Here is a 9,237-nt window from a genome sequence, read left to right on the forward strand (position 1 = left end):
TCCCTCGGATAGGGCATCTTCTCAATTGCTTCAACTTTAGCTCTATCAACTTCAATACCTCTCTCAGAAATTTTATGTCCCAATACAATTCCTTCATTAACCATAAAGTGGCATTTCTCCCAATTAAGAACAAGCTTAGTTTCTTCACATCTACGCAAAACTTTATCGAGGTTTCGCAAGCAATTATCAAAAGAATTCCCATAGACAGAAAAATCATCCATGAACACCTCTACAATACTCTCGCAAAAGCCATGAAAAATAGCAGACATGCATCTTTGAAAAGTAGCGAGGAGCATTACATAAACCAAAAGGCATACGCCTATAAGCATAAGTTCCATAAGGACAAGTGAACGTGGTTTTCTCTTGATCTTTAGCTTTAACAGCAATTTGTGAAAATCCAGAATAACCATCAAGAAAACAAAAGTGAGTATTTTTAGATAACCTTTCTAGCATTTGATCAATAAATGGTAAAGGGTAATGATCTTTCTTAGTAACTTTATTAACTTTTCGAAAATCAATGCACATTCTATACTCTACAACTACTCTTTGAGGGATGAGCTCATCATTATCATTAGGCACAACAGTCATTCCTCCTTTCTTAGGAACACAATGCACGGGACTAACCCATCTACTATCAGTAATTAGTTAACAGTATAATGGAACCACTAGGACCTCTCCACAGCGTTTGGACATTCTGGACCGTTCGATCTGACAATCTAAGGGTCTACAAACGTTTAGCTTTACCGAACCGGTGTCTGTTGTCGAACTCCCGTTACAAAGGCTTTTACCGTTCTAAAGGCCCGTTTTCCTACTAGGGCCGCTACTCCCAGTATTGTTTTAGGCCTTACCACGTTGATTGGGCCCTGAAATGGTTTAACAGGCCAATGTGTTTTGGGCTTGAAGCACATAACGGTGATTGAAAAGAATATTCCTTCTTCGTCTCCTCCCAGGTCGTGTGTGCGCGACGGCGACTCGCAATCCCGCACTAAACGGCGAAGGCGACTCGAACATCCTCCGCCCGGCAACCCTCCTCATCCTCCACAATCGTTCTTGCTCCGCCCGCGTCGCTATTCCTCGTCCGCCTGCGACGGAAACTTGCACTCCCGCATGGAGAGCTAAGTTAGGTTAGGGATTCCCCAATTTTGGCTTATTTGAGTTCAATTTCGGCCAGATTTTCTTGTTCCGTGTACGACGCAATTGTTGCTCCGCCAACTCCCGCTCACGGCTGGACAACGAAATTAGGTTACAAATTCCACGATTTCAGCGTACTTTACTTCAATTTCATCTGGGTTTGTTTGGAGTAGTACAGTTGACCAATTTTGTATGTTTTTCGGCTCCGCCGTCGGCAAATTTTCTGTTCCGTGCAGGCCGTCGACTTGCCTCACTCAACACGGTCCATCGAAATCGGAGGCCCATGAACTAAATCGGAAGAATGGTGCTCCTTCATGTTCGTAGACCAGACCCATCAACGGAACGGACATAACGGTTCTCCTTCTACACGAGTTAACTCTATTTTCCGGCGCTTTAATGATGGATTCATGATGGTAATTTCGACCCATTTATCATTCCTGTGATTATGACGATTAATCCTAGCGTTACCCTTCTCCTTCATATAAATATGTGGGCACAGGACCCTATTTTTCCTCACTACTTCCATCCGACATTGGAAACCTCATTGTTCATCGGAGATGCTCTTTCCATATCTTTCTCCCCTTCCGCTTCCTCCTTACTGCATGGTGAAATGTTTGGCAAAGAGAGGCGGTGAAAGGGGAGCAACGCCAAATCAACCCAATGTTCTTGCGAAGGTTGAAACATTTCCCAATAAATATCTAATTGCAAGGAACAAGCTGCTGCAGTAGACGTCTCTTCCTTTGCTTCTGCTGAGGTATAATTTCCAGCCATCAATATTTTTTCCTGTCCAAGCATATTATATGCTTTCATATATGTTTTGTTTCTTAGATTGTTTTCTTCGTCCTTCCTTTTGGCAGGAGTACCCGCCGATTGTATGTTCCTGTGATTCTCTTAATTTAGGGATTAGGCTCGATCTGCTCTGACTACATGATTCTAAGACATTATTCCAGGTGTGGCTGTAATCCTTCTTGTGTATTGTGCATTACGATAAATAACAGGATTTAACTTTTCGATCTCAAGAAAGATATACTGATATGATCCGGCTTAAGTATGTACGTACTCACCTTGTGTGAATGTTGTGTGTGTGAATATTTTTTCCCGTGTGCTTATAGAAGACTAATTGGTTGGGATAAATAATTTTCTTAATTCTGCTTACAGGTGAGGAGTTTGCATGCCAAGGTTGATCTATTTTGTTCGTACATGCCTCTGATTGCTTCTTCATATCTTCAACACATTTTGTGATTACCCTTTGGCATTTGTTCCTAAGACTGTTTCCCTTTCTAAGAAGTGAAATTCTGAAATTAAAACACAGGTCAAACCATTGCTACCTTTTTTCATGGATAGCTTTTGGCATTTGTTCTTAAAGACTGTTTTCCTTTCGAAGAAGTTAATCTGAAATTATGACACTCAGGACATATATATTTATAAGTCCTAATATGTAATATTAAATATTCTCGACATGCGTTGTTATACTAGCCATAATTCTGTAAGGAGAAGTAGGCATTTTTTTTGCATCTCTGTTAAATCGTTCACAACATCTCGTTTCCATGTTCAGGTGCCATCTAAAGATTTATGGCAACAACAAACTGTGACTTGGGCCCAACTGAGCTGGTGTAGAGGTGATAGTCTAGCTTTGGTCTTGAGGTTAGTAGCTGTTTGCACCATCAGCTAAGAACTTAAATTGTTTTCGAATTGACTGGCTGCTTTAGAGCACTGTTACTACTACAGAGCAATGGTTAATTTTGTATAAGCATAATCCAGATCACAAAGAAAAATATGTTCTAGGGCTGTCTTATTTGTCATGTTCTGCGTATAGTGCTACTGTTCTTTCAGGGCTGACATTAATCATCTTCCTGAATGGATAGACGTGATAAATCAATATCACTTATGTATTAGCTCTTGTGATTTCATGCATTATATTCATGAATGCTAGGTTCCATTAGCAGAAGGGAAAATCCTGCACATGTCGAGAACGGTGCAGTTGTTTTTAGAAAATAGGATCAGATTTAGACTTTTAGATGTGATTTACATCGCACAACAGGTTTTCCCATAAAATTGTATGCACTGGACCTCTGTCAAATTGTCAAGGTAAAGATCTACATTGGAAAGATATACTTTGCGCTTCTGCCGTGACAAAATGCTATTTGGTTTCTGCGCATCCCTAGATATATGCATTCATGTAAGGATAAATTGCATGGACAGAACATAGTCTATCATACATAGTGAGACTTTGCCTTGCGGAACAGCACCGATGGGCTTTGCTGCATCAAGCATAGCCCATCATACTTAGCTATGACTGTTAAAGTTGCAGTCTCCTGTAAACCTGTGTACATACATTGTTTGTTTGCTTTCACATATTGTCAAGATTTTTCTCTGATAACTATTAGTGTTGTTTTATTTGATCAAATGTTATCTATTTTTTCCTTGCATTTTACTTGACCTACCTCATTCCATATGACGACCAACGACTGCTTGGTAATAGTATGACATTACTTTCTGATGGTTAGGGAGTTGGCTGGCAGGTTGATTGATGGCATGTGCCACAACTCTGGAGGCAGAGGATCCCAACCGTCTATGTGGCTGTTTTCCCTCCGGCATAGTGTTGAGCAGCGACCTCTTTTTTCCTGAGGGAGGGCGCCAGCCTCTTCTTCTTTCATAGAGGCATGACCACAAGATCAAAACAACTGCAGAACCACAACAAGACTCATTTGCTTGTTTGTTGATGATATGCTTCGGATTAATCTTTCATTGAGGTTGTCGGTTGGTCCTTATATTTTGAGTTGTCGAGACACAATGATGTTACTATGAATATTTGCATATTTTGTGTTAGTAGTTGAAATTGAACACATTAGACACTAAAGGTACACGGATGTTGTTTGAAAAGTCAAAAGGCTACTATCTGTTTGTATTGTTGCTTGTCCATCTGTATTTAGGCTTGGAGAAGAGAGATGTTTCAGTGTCTATCCCTATCCCTATGTTTGCATACTTAGAAAGTGTATAAAGAATATGGTTGATTAATTCTAACTTTTTCTGAGATGTGATCAGTTCTAAATATTATACCCCATCACATTTATCATAGCATTACAGATAAACTTTTCAAATAACATTTCAACCGTTTAATTTCTTCCAAATATTTAAGTGTTCTTTTCTTAAGGTGGACAGGCGCCGCAACGCGCGCCTTCATGGTCTAGTAGGATATATAATACCAGCTTCAAGAAGCTTTAATACCTCATTCCTTACCACCTCCTTCATCTTCGGAATTAGACGACGTTGATGTTCAACAACAGGCTTTGCATCATCTTCCATATTGATAGCATGTTGGCAAATAGAAGGAGAAATCCCTTTCAAATCATCAAGAGTGTAGCCAATAGCTCCTCGGTGTTTCTTCAATATTTCCAATGACCTTTCTTCCTCAATCTCTGAAAGCTTAGAACTAATAATAACAGGATATATTTTCTTATCATCAATATGAGCATATTTAAGATTATCAGGTAAAGGCTTTAAATCAAAAACATGATCTTCCTTTGGTGGCGGTGTTGTACCCAAATCTTCCACCGGTAAATCATGCTTGAGAATAGGTTGGCGAAGAAAAATTTCCTCAAGCTCATCTCTTTCTTTCCTAAAAGCTTCACTTTCGCTATTCTCCAAATGTTGCTGCAAAGGATTATTAGGAACAAGAACAATAGATGCACACTGGTCCATTTTAAAATCATCACTAGGCAAATCAGCTTTATAAGGAGTTTTGGTAAATTTAGAGAAGTTAAACTCATAAGATTCACCAGCAAATTTAGTCAAAATTTTCTCTTTCTTGCAATCTATAATAGCTCCACAAGTATTTAGAAAAGGTCTACCAAAAATGATAGGGCAATGATCACTAGCAGCAGAACCAAGTACCAAAAAGTCAGCAGGATATTTAATCTTACCACATAGAACTTCCACATCTCGAACAATACCAATTGGAGAAATAGTTTCTCTATTAGCCAGCTGAATAACCACATCAATATCTTCAAGTTCACAAGAATCAATTTCGTGCATAATCTCCGTGTAAAGCTCATAAGGAATAGCACTAACACTTGCACCAATATCACATAAACCATAATAGCAATGATCACCAATTCTAACGAGATAACATAGGAACACTAACTTGTTTGGGTTTATTAGGATGTGAAACAATATTAGAAGCATCTTCACAGAAAATAATATGACCATCCTCCACATTTTCAGTCACAAGATCTTTAACTATTGCAACAGCAGGTTCAACTTTAATTTGTTCTTCAGGTTCTTTAGGTTTTTTTTCACTTTTATGAACCACACTATTTATAATAGAGTACTCTTTCATTTTAGCAGGGAAAGGAGTTTTTTCAATATAAGCTTCAGGAATAACATGATCAACAGTTTCAATCACTACACATTTATTTACAGATGAATCAATTTTATCTTTATACGGTTCATGATACTTATCAAAATTCTTCTTAGGCAATTCATAATGAGAGGCAAAAGCTTTATAAAGATTTGCAACAACTTGGGAATCAAGACCATAAGTAGCACTCATATTACGAAATTTATCAGTATCCATAAAAGCTTCAATGCATTTATAATCCTAAATTATACCTGATTCTCTATCCTTGTCGTTCTCCCATCCTTCAGTATTCTCCTGGATCCGATCAAGAAGGTCCCTTTTAAACTCTTCTTTGTTGCGTGTAAATGATCCAGAACAAGAAGTATCCAGCAAGGTCTTGTCTTGAAAAGAAAGTCTTGCATAGAAATTATCAATAATAACATTACCAGGAAGCTCATGAATGGGGCATTTGAGCATTAAAGACTTCAATCTCCCCCAAGCTTGGGCAATACTCTCTCCATCATGAGGCCAGAAATTATATATGCGGTTCCGATGTTTGTGAATTTCACTTGGAGGATAAAATTTGGAATAAAATAAAGGCACAATGTCCTCCCAATCAAGAGAATCACCATTCTTCAGCAATTTATACCAATGCGCCGCTTTACCAGACAGCGATATAGTGAATAGTTTCTTTCTAACTTCATTCATAGCAATACCTGCACATTTGAATAACCCGCATAATTCATGCAAAAACAGTAAATGATCACCAGGATGGACAGTTCCATCCCCTTCATAGCGGTTATCCATAACACGTTCAATAATTCTCATAGGTATTTTATATGGTATCACTTCCTCACCTGGCGCTTCATCCACTACCGTTGCAGTAGTAGTAGATTTCCCAAATAGAAATTGAAGAGAAGATCTCTCCATAATGACTTATAACAGCAGGCAGAAATTAAATCAGCACAAACAGTAAAGGTTTTCCTTATCAATTCCACTTACCAATAGCGCTTCACTCCCCGGCAACGGCGCCAGAAAATAGTCTTGATGACCCACAAGTATAGGGGGTGTATCGTAATATCTTCGATAAGTAAGAGTGTCGAACCCAACGAGGAGCAGAAGGTGTTGACAAGTAGTTTCGATGAAGGATTCACTGTAAATGCTCACAGACAAGTATTCAAGGGGTTTAGATGTAACAGGTGAATAAAGTACGAGTAAGTAAAGTGCGAGAGAAATAATTGCAGAGAGTGGCCCAATCCTTTTTAGCACAAAGGACAAACCGGTTTGTTTACTTATAATGACCAAACGTTCTTGAGGACACACGGGGATTTTAGTCTAGTGCTTTCGCTTCATGTAGCTAATTAATCTTCATTGTTTTGATAAGTGTTGTGTGGGTGAACCTATGCTAATGCACCGCCCTTCCTAGGACTAATACATACTTGTGATTATACCCCTTGCAAGCATCCGCAACTACAAGAAAGTAATTAAGATAAATCTAACCACAGACCTTAAACTCCGAGATCCTGCGATCCCTCCGGCATCGATATACTAACGGGGGCTCAGGTTTCGTCACTCCGGCAACCCCGCAATTAGCAACCGAATACAAGATGCACTCCCTAGGCCCATAAATGGTGAAGTATCGTGTAGTCGACGTTCACACGACACCACTAGAAGAATGACACCACAACTTAAATATCATAACATTGAATATTACTCAACCATAATTCACTACTAATATTTAGACTTCACCCATGTCCTCAAGAACTAAATGAACTACTCACGAGACATCATATGGAATACAATCAGAGGTGATATGGTGATAAATAACAATCTGAACATAAACCTTGGTTCTATGGTTTCACTCAATAGCATCAATAACAAGTAGAGATTAACACCGGGAGAGTTTCCCCTATCAAACAATCAAGATCCAACCCAAATTGTTACAGCGGTGACGAGGTGCAGCGGTGGTGATGGCGGTGTAGATGGTGGAGATGATGATGATGATGATGGAGATGATGTCCAGCTCGATGACGATGGCGATGGCGTCGATTTCCCCCTCCGGGAGGGAATTTCCCCGGCGGATTCCCGCCCGCCGGAGAGCTCTTTTCTCTCTGGTGTTCTCCGCCCCGCGCAGGCGGCTGTAACTCTTCGTGAGGTACCCCCCGTGGCTTAGGTCTTCGGGACGAAGGAGTACGCGAAGAAAAGGAGGCGAGAGGGGCTGTGGGGCCCCCACACACCATGGTGGCGCGGCCAGGCCATGGGCCGTGCCGCCATGTTGTCTGGGCCCACCTTGGGTCCAGCTGGCTCCCCCTTCTGGCTTTCTTCGTCATCTGGAAAAATAGGAATTTACGTGTAATTTCCTTCCACGGTTGATCTTCCGAAATATTGCGTTCTGACGGTGCTTTTTCCAGCAGAATCCTGGCTCCGGTGCTTGATCCTCCAATAATGATGAAACATGCAAAATAGATGAAATAACATAAGTATTGTGTCCCAATACGAAATATATCAATGAATAATAGCAAATTATGATATAAAATAGTGATGCAAATTGGACGTATCACCGGGGAGATCAAGACACGTTGCAAGGGGAGTCTCTCACACCCAATCTCTTTACTTTTTTTATTGTCTTGCTTTACTTTATTTTATTTTTCTGTTTTGTTTGATTTTTTATATCAAAAACACAAAAAATTAGTTACTTGCATTTACTTTATCAGTTTACTTTTGTTTATTTCATCATGATTCACCCTAAGTTCAATATATCGGTAGGTAGTGGGTCTATATTGGAAGAGATAATATAGAAGAGTTTTTCACTCATGTTAGTAAGGCTGAAGATTTTGAAGATAGATCCTTGGTAGAACTTGCCCCTAATTATGAAATTGCTACTGCCTCTTTAGTGCACATGTTGGAAGCTAGATTTGTTAATCTTAATCCTATGATGCAACATATGTTTCTTACACTCGGTGATATGGAAGAAGGAGAGAAGAAAGATTTTGTTTTAGAAACCCTTCTTAGAGAATTTGGTGATGTAGCTAGAGAAGCTAGGAAAGTCTTTATTCGACATAAGATGCTAGTTTTTTGTTCCAATTTTGCAAATATCCTTGAAATAAAGGAAAAAAGATAGGCTAAGATACACTAATAAAGCCAATTGTGAGGGGGAGATTAAAATAGCAATACCTCATAAACTCATAGGAATGCATGAGGCATTAGAAAAGAATTTTGATTGGATTGTTCCTGAAAATTAATTTGAGGAGGATAGTAAGCCTAAAGGTAATAAAAAAGGAGTTTCTTACATAGATAAGATACAATGCATAGTTGAGAAAACTCCAAACACCTCTGTTGATGCTTCATCTCTTGATATTACTTGATTTGCACTTTCTGCGCCTAGCTGAAAGGCGTTAAAGAAAAGCGCTTATGGGAGACAACCCATTATTTTATTTCTGCAATTTTTGTTTTATATTTGAGTCAAGGTGCTTGTTACTACTGTAGCAGTACCTTTGTATCTTTATTTTCATGCATTGTTGTGCCAAGTAAAGCCACTAATAGAAGGTTGATACTAGATTTGGATTTCTGCGCAGAAACAGATTTCTTAGCTGTCACGAATTGTTCTGTTTTGACAGATTCTACCTTTTATTTCGCATTGCCTCTTTTACTGTGTTTGATTGGATTTCTTTGCTCCATTAAATTTCAGTAGACTTGGGTAATGTCCAGAAGTCTTAAGAATGATTGTGTCCTCTCTGAACATGTGAATTTTTATTATACACTAACCC

The 9,237-nt window shown here is 39.1% G+C and overlaps 1 long non-coding RNA gene across 4 annotated transcripts; it reads left to right on the top strand.

Moving 5' to 3' along the window:
* Positions 1–970: 970 nt before the first annotated feature.
* On the top strand, positions 971–4,016 carry LOC124653936. 4 transcript variants are annotated; one of them, XR_006988103.1, is made up of 6 exons: positions 971–1,124; positions 1,368–1,544; positions 1,631–1,885; positions 1,989–2,081; positions 2,687–2,775; positions 3,639–4,016. It is a non-coding gene; the product is annotated as an uncharacterized LOC124653936 (long non-coding RNA). The 4 variants fall into 4 exon arrangements; XR_006988100.1 differs by having other exon boundaries at positions 1,368–1,885; XR_006988101.1 differs by having other exon boundaries at positions 1,368–1,885; positions 3,654–4,016.
* The last annotated feature ends 5,221 nt before the right edge of the window (positions 4,017–9,237 follow it).

This window comes from Lolium rigidum, chromosome 5, assembly GCF_022539505.1.
Source record: "Lolium rigidum isolate FL_2022 chromosome 5, APGP_CSIRO_Lrig_0.1, whole genome shotgun sequence".
NCBI classification, from domain to species: Eukaryota; Viridiplantae; Streptophyta; class Magnoliopsida; order Poales; family Poaceae; genus Lolium; species Lolium rigidum.